General features: G+C 42.3%; 1 long non-coding RNA gene across 1 annotated transcript in view; it reads right to left on the bottom strand.

Moving 5' to 3' along the window:
- Positions 1-2107: 2107 nt before the first annotated feature.
- Positions 2108-10339, bottom strand: part of LOC142760777 (uncharacterized) — a 409581-nt gene continuing 401349 nt past the window's right edge. Inside the window, exons 2-3 of the long non-coding RNA XR_012883395.1 lie at positions 2509-2575; positions 2108-2309 (exon numbers count right to left, since the gene is read on the bottom strand). This is a non-coding gene — a long non-coding RNA (uncharacterized LOC142760777). The remainder of the gene's footprint in view (positions 2310-2508; positions 2576-10339) is intronic.

Raw genomic sequence — 10339 nt, 5'->3', positions numbered from 1 at the left:
GGGAGGAGGACTTCGGCAGGTGGCCAGGTAGTGGCGGTCGCAGCCATTTGCAGAGGGTGAGCAGCAGCGGTCCGTAGCCATAACACTGAGCTTTTTTTTGGTGCTTTATATATAAACTGAGCTTATTTCTATCCCCGTCTCTATGCTATACGTATCTATGTTTGAATCTGATATTGTATTTGTACACTAAACTATTGTATTTAGGATTTGTCTTCAATAGCCGGATAATTTGCCATGGAGTGCTATGCAAGTCACACTGCTCTCCACCTTTCTCACACCCATTTTTGTACTGCACCATCAGGCATCCAATCCCGCTTCTAGGGCCAGCCGTGGCCACCTGCACCCAACTGTCCCCCTACCCAGGTAGCCAATGATCACCCTGACCAATCTTCATGACCCCTGACCACACTGTCTAACAAATTTACAGCAAACAGAAGAAAATACGGGCCAGCAATCCTCATGACAATGTGATGACTTTATTAGAAAAACATTTTATAAACCACACGGCATGTTGACTTGATGATACAAGACCGCTTACGCGCTTCGAAAATCAACTACGTTCTCTGCAAATGTACGCCATCGCCTCAGTCAATTACATCCCAAGTCAAGTTCATTGTGGTGCATGTCTCATGGACGCCCTATCCGTGGCGATATCCGGGTCCCTTCCACTGCTTCTCGCTTCAGACCTATAGTCACAAAAACATTCTGCAAGTATCCATTGTCACCCGTACCTGCAGATTCTGCTTTAATGATGCAACTCCCTCAACTCCTTGTCTATTGCATCGTTTACTGATGCCTCTTTTAGATGTGACAGATGTATTTTTTTATACTTACCAGCCTGGTTCACAGGCACCAGCCCTTTTTATTTTTACCTGATCAATAAGGGTTTCCTGGGCCACCACCATAACACTGCAATACTATACAAAATCTCTTCACTCAATCCCTAATAACCTCCTCTGCCTCTTTTCCCTCTGACAGCTACCCAACCCCTTAAGCTGCAACGGCTTCCATAGACATCTCAAAAACTAGACAAGCCTTTCCCCACTTATCGTTCCCAACATTTCCTGGGACAAGTGTGTTTAGGTAGAAATCAACAAACATGTTTCCTGGCCCCAAATTTTACCCCCTATTTCCAGTAAAGGATTGCCGTTTCGGTATCACGCCTCCTCGCTTTTACCTTTTTACTTTATCCTGCTTAAACATTTTTTTTCAGCACCTTAATTGTCTTGCCCATCAGCCCTTCTATCCCCAACATCAGACCACTCATAATCATCTGACAGATCAGAATCAGACTCAACCAGCTACTGTTGCCTTCTTCTGCTTCTCTTTACATCCAGATGCACTGCTCCTGTAATTCCAAACATTGTGCCAGTACTCCATGTTATAAACATTTTGGCAACCCCCAAGATGTCCCTCTCCCATGTTGAGATTATGAGGCCCTCCTGGGATAATGTTGCCCTCACCGACCCAGGAACCCTGCGCAAGTACCCTGGCACTTGGCCCATCATCGTGCCATGTTCCCTCAAATTTTTGCTAGAATGATACCATTGAGGATACCTGCCTTGCTTCCTTGATGCCAGGATACTTCTTACTTCCATCCATCGGCTCCAAACAATCCAGTATACCCCAAGTCCAGTTTCTTGTGCAACATGACTTGTGGGGGCTCTAAACGTGGCAATATCCCGGCACCTTCCATTGCTTTCCGCTAGAGTGCTGTAAATATAAAAACATTCTGCCAGTGTCCATTATCACCTATGCCTGCAGATCATGACTGTGTAATGCAACTCACTTAAGTCCTTTTCTATTGCATCGTAGTGGTACGGCCGCCTCCAGTTTCACACCAAAATATTAGGCCTAATTTAGGCCTATTGAACTTCCAGCCTGTGGCGCGGTGAAATCGATGTCATTGACGGGCCCCCTAGTTACTACTCTCCCTTCCTGAAGCCATTGTAGATACTTTAACCAGGCCTTGACACCTCACAAATGTTCTTGGCAGACCAAAGCTGTCTAAAATTCCACTACACTACCCTAAGTCCCCTCATCCAATTACCTTACACCTACGTTCAGTCCCAATGTGGCCAGCATTTTGGACAAAGATACCCCTAACTTACATTATGCCTATTCCTACCAACTATACAAAGTTCCCCACTGCTATGCCTTTCTTGGCATTTTGCCCGCTCATCACTATTTCAATATACAGAGCTACTGGTGGGTACTGTATATAGTAACTAATGATTGACATACCGCATATAGATGAAATATTACTTCAGAGAGTCCCCCTAGCAGCAGGCAGCCGATCATAAGTATTTCTGGAACAAAAATTATAAACTGTGAAGATATTATGACGTGCGCTTAGTATGGTTCATCATATCAACAAATATATGATCTGCCTATTGATAACCTTGGAGAATTTGTTCCCACAGTCTTGTAATGTGTCTCTATAGGAACATTCTGGATGACATCAGATTATAGAATTTCTATAGGTTTTTTATTTGCTATAATACTTACATATATACAGTGGATCTTCTAGCATGTCGGCTGTCACTGGTGCCACATATTCAGATGTTATAAATGTCTGTAAAATACATAATGGGTTTAATGCACAAACATAAAATAGCCCCATATCTGTAATGAATAGTAATATATTTACTTTCACACATTTCATTTTCTATCACAGGAAGAGTCCAATGCCCCCCTGCCACATAAATAACACCAGCAGTATAATGGCACATGATAGTTGGAGGACCCTGGTATAGATTTTGTATCAAGGACCAGGAGCTTATCGTTATTCTCCTATATAATCTTATTCTTAGTGGAAAACTTCTAATTTGTCTTTTGTGGAGTCTTTTGGACTGGAGTAGAGAGTGTAGAGAGTAGAGAGTCCGTGTGCCGCCCGTTTTTTTGACCGGCCCATAGATTTCAATGGGCCCCACTGTCACTGAACGACGGACAAAACTAGGACATGCACTACTTTTGACTGAACAGACAAATGAAACCGTCAAAACAACTGAAGTGTGCATGGCCCCATAGAAATGAATGCGTCAGGGTGCTATCAGTTAAAAAAATGGATAGCACCCTGAAGAAAATAACTGAAGTGGGCATGAGGCCTTAGGCCTCATGCCCACTTCAGTTAAAAGCCTATTATGCCCACTTCAGTAATTTATTCAGGGTGCTATCTGTTTTTTTAACTGATAGCACCCTGACACATTCATTTCTATGGGGCCAGGCACACTTCAGTTGTTTTGACGGTTCTGTTCGTCCATTCTGTCAAAATAAGTGCATGTCCTACATTTGTCTATCGTTCAGTGACCGTGGGGCCCATTGAAGTCTATGAGTCCGTCCAAAAAACCGGACGGCACACGGATCACATCCGTGTGCCGCCCGTTTTTCACAGATCCGTTGCTAAGCAACGGCAGTGCGTGCCAAAGTTCCCTGCATTCAACACACAAGATGGATTTTAACAGACCATTTAAATGGAAGACAAACTGAAGCACAGCATCCATTTAAAATGGAACAACGGAACAGATGCGGAGTGACAACGGAAACCACACGGATGTAACAACGGCACACGGATACGTTTTAAACGGACATGAAAATTGTGAAGGATGTGTGCATGAGGCATATGGCTAAAAATCACAAATAGTCCCTACTAATTTTTAAAATTCCCTGTGGCTCCTACGCTGGTGGTTCTGTTGTCTTTAGTTACTAGGCCACAGCGGTCATGTCCGTGTGGATGGGATGTCACCTGGCAGCTATTCTGTCACATCCAGGGCCGGCCTTAGGTTTAATGGTGACATGTGCAGTATCTGTGACGTCCTCCCCTTTATGATGCACCATGTAGTGTCCAAATACTTTAATCATACAGTGCCCAAATAACATCACCTAGTCAATAAATTAGGGATTGTATCTTTCTATTTTTTTATATTATAGGTTTGGGCCCTAAAAGTCGGATCGGGAGTGCAAGTTGAGGGTGCTCAGGCCATCTATGGTGGTAGTGCCCTCTTCAGTATTGACCAGTAATGCGCCCTGTGCGATCGTGTAGAGATGCAGTTAATAAAATACACTGACCTTGGACTCTCCTACTGAATACATACGGCTGTATGTAGAACGTTATGTGAGGTGAGGTGGAGGGCTCTGCTTAATCTTTGGTCTGGCCTCCTGGGACGTGTGGTTATCATTAACTCTTATGAGGAATTAATTCTAGGAGAAAGAAAGACAATGTATTAGGACGCATCTCAATCAATGGCAATATTTTCATCTAGAACAGAGTCCAGTCCCCAACCATTGTTAGATTACCAAAGTGGTAAATAGGGTGACTGCCTGGGGTCCAGGGCTTTGGGGTGGCCCACAGCTCCAGGGCTCCATACGCCCCTGAAATTGGACAAACAATAACGGCACAGGGAGCCATTGGGTTCCTGCTCTGCCGTATGATTTCATAGGCCATGGCCTAGTTCAGGCCTGTAGCCAATGAGGCACCGGGAGTATATTAATGATGTCAGCGGCCCAGCAGGATGACGTCACTGAATCACGCCGTCTGCGCCAGGCCGCTGATTTCATAGTGAGCGGAATGTCTGACCCGGTTGGTCTTCTATTAGGTGAGTATCATTTTTTATTTTATAGGTGCAAAGTGGGCACTATTAATATAGGGAATAAAAGGACTCAGTGGGGGCTTAAAAAAGGGGGCTTCATTACTGTGGGGCCATACAAAAGGGGCATTATGACCCAGGACATACATAAAGTGTCATTCTAACTGTGGAGGGTATTGGTGGATACTGCACATAGTAACTAATAATAGACGCACCTTGCATAGATGAAATATTGCTTCAGAGAGTCCCCCTGGCAGCAGGCAGCCGATATTAAGGTGTTCTGGAAAAAACAATAATTGTGTCGTTTTATTTCTCCAGACTGACGTGTGTTCAGTATCGATCACCCAACAATGAAGGAAATATACATTGGGGCTCATGTACACAGCAATTTCATGTGGACGGACCTGTATGTGGCGCACAGACTGCAGTACCGGTAATGTAGACTCTGTGTACGCTGTGTACTGCCTCCATAGTCCAACAATGTATTAGGAAATTACATAAATAACAAGTCCCTTATATATTACTAATATCATAATATCTTTTTTATGTAGCATATCTATAATAACAATAATATAGAGCAGCAGCAAAATTCACAGCGTTTACTTTTGCTACATGTTAATGAGTTTTTGAAACTGTAACTATTCACCTGTAACACCTTAGAATTTTGCCGCGCAGCAAATCTGCAGCGTGTGAATTCAGCTTTATGGCGTAGAATATAGTACTCAAATAATGCAATCATACAGTGCCCAAATAACACCGCCAGACAGATATTGTCTGCCACACTGTAATGTAATCCATTATCAAGGAAATGTATCTGCTCCCTGAGCCACTAGTGCCCTTTCCTTTTTTTTACATGAAGAGTGGGATTGAGTATTCAAGCAATGGGTGCCCCAGAGATCAAAACCAGTGGTGCCCCATTCAGTAGTGACAGGTGATGCACCCAGTGTAACCGCACAAGTCGCACACCCCTAAGACCGGCCCTGGTTTAACAACATTGGGGAATTAGTTCCCACAGTCTTGTCATGTGTCTCTATAGGAACATTCTGGATGACATCAGATTATAGAATTTCTATAGGTTGTTATTTGCTATAATACTTACATATATACAGTATATATCCTAGCATGTCGGCTGTCACTGGTGCCACATAATCAGATGTTATAAATGTCTGTAAAATACATAATGGAATAAACATAAAATAAGACCATATCTAGAATGAATAATAATATTATTTACTTTCACACATTTCATTTTCTATCACAGGACGAGTTAGACATTGAACACATTTTGTAATGTTAGTGTAAACCCAGAGAACACAACTATAGGGGTGAAGAGGTTGCAGTCACACCCAGGCCCTGGTGTCCATGACTTGTGTAGAGATACAAGAAATATTTGGCACTTACCTTGGACTCTCCTACTTTATATGCTGGGCATTAGTTGGGTGCTCTCCTTATTCTTTGAGCAGCCCTCCTACACCTGGACCTGAGACCATGATAGAGCGCTTCATTGTGCCGTTCCTCTTTTATTACTCCTGGAAATGTAAGACTAAATTTACAACTGCGTGCTGCTATTTCCTTTTGTACATGGCCATGGTCTGATACTATACAATCAGTGCTGATGGTTTAAGAATGTTTAGGGACATGGCCTATAATTGTTGGATGGTAAAAATGCATAAAAAAACCTGTTATACTTTGTGCCAAAATGCACGGTGAAGCATGGTCCATTCATGTATCTTGCCTTCATTTTCACAAAAAATAGAAATGAACCGTAATGGGTGAACGTTGCTTAAGGAGTTTTTTAAGTGACAGATACTGATGTAGGTGATAACTTATCTGCCTGAAAATTCCTCGTATTATATGTTTCAATAAAATATAGTCAACCAAGGCCGGACATACATAGAGATAGACCATGCGTCTTCTATGGGCTTGGTTGGTCTTATCCTCTTTGCGGCTGGGTGGTGACAGCCTGCGCAGGACTCCTCTCTCCAGAGGAATTACATTGTTAGCAGGCAAGGCGGTGGAGAATTGGCCCAAAGGTCATGGGAAGAAAATGGAGAGGCAAACAAAACTCACGGCCATCTGTCCTCAGTAGCTAAATTGGCGCATCATAATGGGGGGGCCAGTTTGATCTTTGCTATGAGGACCCCTATCTTCTATGTATGGCTCTGTATCCATGAGTCAGATTATGTGACTGTTTGGTGAACTTTTTGGTGTCAAAAGACTAAGAGTATTCATGATAACTATGACTTTCTTAACCCCTTAAGGACGCAGCCTAGTTTGGGCCTTAAGGCTCAGAGCCCATTTTTCAAATCTGACATATTTCACTTTATGTGGTAATAACGTCGGAATGCTTAAACCTATCCAAGCGATTCTGAGATTGTTTTCTCGTGACACTTTGGGCTTCATGTTCGTGGTAAAATTTGGTCGATATATTCAGTCTTTATTTGTGAAAAATTGCAAAATTTAGAGAAAATTTACAAAAAATAGCATTTTTCAGAATTTAAATGCATCTGCTTGAAAAACAGACGGTTATACCACCCAAAATAGTTACTAGTTCACATTTCCCATATGTCTACTTTTGATTGGCATCGTTTTTTGAACATTCTTTTATTTTTCTTGGACGTTACAAGGCTTAGAACATAAACAGCAATTTCTCATATTCTTAAGAAAATTTCAAAAGCCTTTTTTTGAAGGTGCCAGTTCAGTTCTGAAGTGGATTTGAGGGGACTATGTGTTAGAAACCCCCATAAAACACCCCATTTTAAAAACTAGACCCCTCAAAGTATTCAAAACAGCATATAGAAAGTTTTTTAACCCTTCAGGCATTTCACAGGAATTAAAGCAAAGTGGAAATTAAATTTGCAAATTTCATTTTTTCTGCTGAATTTCAATTTTATTCAATTTTTTTTTAGTAACAGAGAAGGTTTTACCAGAGAAACACTACTAAATATGTATTGTCCAGATTCTGCAGTTTTTAGAAATGTCCCACATGTGGCCCTACTGCGCTCGTGGACTAAAACACAAGCCCTAGAAGCAAAGAAGCACCTAGTGCATTTTGAGGCCTCTTTTTTATTAGAATATATTTTAGGCAGCATGCCAGGTTTGAAGAGGCGTTGAGGTATCAAAACAATGGAAACCCACCAGAAGTGACCCCATTTTGGAAATTACACCCCTCAAGGAATTCATTTATGGTTTTTGTTATCATTTTGACCGCACAGTTTTTTCACAGCACCTATTTGAATTGGGCTGTGAAATGAAAAAAATGATATTTTTTCCAATAAAATGTCATTTTTGATCAAATTTTCTTATTTTCACAGGGAACAACATACCCCATTTTGTTGCCCAATTTGTCCTTAGTGCGGCAATACCCCATTTGTGGTGATAAACTGCCGTTTGGGCCCATGGGAGGGCTCAGAAGGAAAGGAGCGCTATGTGTTTGTTGGAGTCCAGATTTTGCTGGATTGGTTTTCGGGTGCCATGTCGCATTTGCAGAGCCCCAGAGGTATCAAAGCAATGGAAACCCACCAGAAGTGACCCCATTTTGGAAACTACACCCCTCAAGGAATTCATTTATGGTTTTTGTTATCATTTTGACCGCACAGTTTTTTCACAGCACCTATTTGAATTGGGCTGTGAAATGAAAAAAATGATATTTTTTCCAATAAGATGTCATTTTTGATCAAAATTTCTTATTTTCACAAGGAACAACATACCCCATTTTGTTGCCCAATTTGTCCTTAGTGCGGCAATACCCCATTTGTGGTGATAAACTGCCCTTTGGGCCCATGGGAGGGCTCAGAAGGAAAGGACCACCATTTGGCCTACTGGAGCTTTTCTGGTGCTAAGTCATGTGTGCAGAAGCCCCTGAGGTACCAGTACAGTTGAAACCCCCGAGAAGTGACCCCATTTTAAAAACTACACCCCTTAAGACATTCATCTAGAGGTGTAGTGAGCATTTTGACCCCACAGGTACTGTGTAAAAGATAATGCGCAGCAGATGGTGCAGTGTGAGATTTGCAATTTTATATATGTATATGCCATTTCAGTGTCCAATATAGTGTGCCCAGCATGCGCCACCGGAGATATACACCCCTTAAATTGTAATGTGGGTTCTCCTGGGTACGACAATACCCTACATGTGGCTGTTATCAGCTGCCTGGGCATACGGCAGGGCTCAGAAGGGAAAGATGAGGGGGGTAAGCTGTGCGGAGTGCATCAGGGTAAATTGAAAATCAAGGGATGTATGATACATTTTAAAACAATCTTTTATACAGAGCCCTGGTTTTTCGGGACACGTGTCACATTGGTATATTGTGTTCTTCCTTATCCCCCTCTTATAGCAGACTCTGCACCTCTTTTGACTCTTTCCCTTTCCACCGGTTTGGGGACCTTCTCCTGGAAAGTGTTGCCCTGGTACGATGCGCCCCCCCTTCCTGGTCCCTAAAGATTAGATCTTGAAATTCCAGGAAAGTTCCCCTCTGGCCTGCACATCGACGTAGCACATACGCATTGTACAAAGCCATCTGTATGATGTGCCCGGCCAGCTTCTTATACCTCACCGCATGGCGCTGTAGGGCTTCAGGACTTGATTTGACAAGTCCATCCCTCCCATGTACCTATTGTAGTCCAGGATGCAGTCTGGTTTGGGGGTGGCCTTTCCTTCATATATCCTAAACCTGTAGGTATACCCTGATGCACTCTCGCAGCTTATACATCTTCACGCCATACCTTGCCCTCTTACCTGGCAGGTACTGGCGGAATTGAACCCTCCCTTTAAAATGTACCAGGGACTCATCAATAGAAAAACACTTCTCGGGGGTGTATGCTTGGGAAAACCGGGCACTGGAACGGTCTAATAGGGGTCTCCGTTTATACAAACGGTCAAAACTGGGGTCATCTCGGAGTGGGCACGGCTCATTATCAGTATAATGTAAGAAGCGAAGTATTGCCTCATTTATTTATTTTTTTAGGTTCCAGTTCATTTCTGAAGTTGCTTTGAGGGGCCCATATATTAGAAACCCCTATCAAACACGCCATTTTAGAAACTAGACCCCTCAAAGTATTCACAACAGCATTTAGAAAGTTTATGAACCCTTTAGGTGTTTCACAGAAATTTAGAGCAAAGTAGAGGTGACATTTACTCTTTTTATACCATTTTTTTTATAACACAAAAGGATTTATCAGAGAAACGCAACTCAATACTTATTGCCCAGATTCTGCAGTTTAGAGAAATATCCCACATGTGTCCCTAGTGCGGTAATGGACTGAAGCACCGGCCTCCGAAGCAAAGGAGCACCTAGCGGATTTTGAGCCCTCTTTTTTATTAGGCACCATGTCCGGTTTGAAGAGGTCTTGTGGTGCCAAAACATTGGAAACCCCCCAAAAGTGACCCCAATTTGGAAACTAGACCCCTTGAGGAATCCATTGTAGTTTTCATGGGGTGCATGCGGCTTTTTGATCAGTTTTTATTCCATTTTTAGGTGGCGTGGTGACTAATAAACAGCAATTCTACTATTGTTTTTGTATACTTTTTTTTTTTACAGCGTTCACCGTGCGCTATAAATGATATATTAACTTTATTCTGCGGGGCGATACGATACGATCACGGCGATACCAGATGTTTATAGTTTTTTTTTATGTCTTATGGCGTTTGCACAATAAAATACGTTTTGTAAACAATCATTCACTTTTTGTGTTACCTTATTCTAAGAGCCATAACGTTTTTATTTTTCAATCAATAAAGCCGTGCGAGGACT

Source organism: Rhinoderma darwinii, chromosome 4 (genome assembly GCF_050947455.1).
Source record: "Rhinoderma darwinii isolate aRhiDar2 chromosome 4, aRhiDar2.hap1, whole genome shotgun sequence".
NCBI classification, from domain to species: Eukaryota; Metazoa; Chordata; class Amphibia; order Anura; family Rhinodermatidae; genus Rhinoderma; species Rhinoderma darwinii.
The sequence above is the reverse complement of the archived record's forward strand: the minus strand, read 5'-3'. Positions and strand labels throughout refer to the sequence as shown.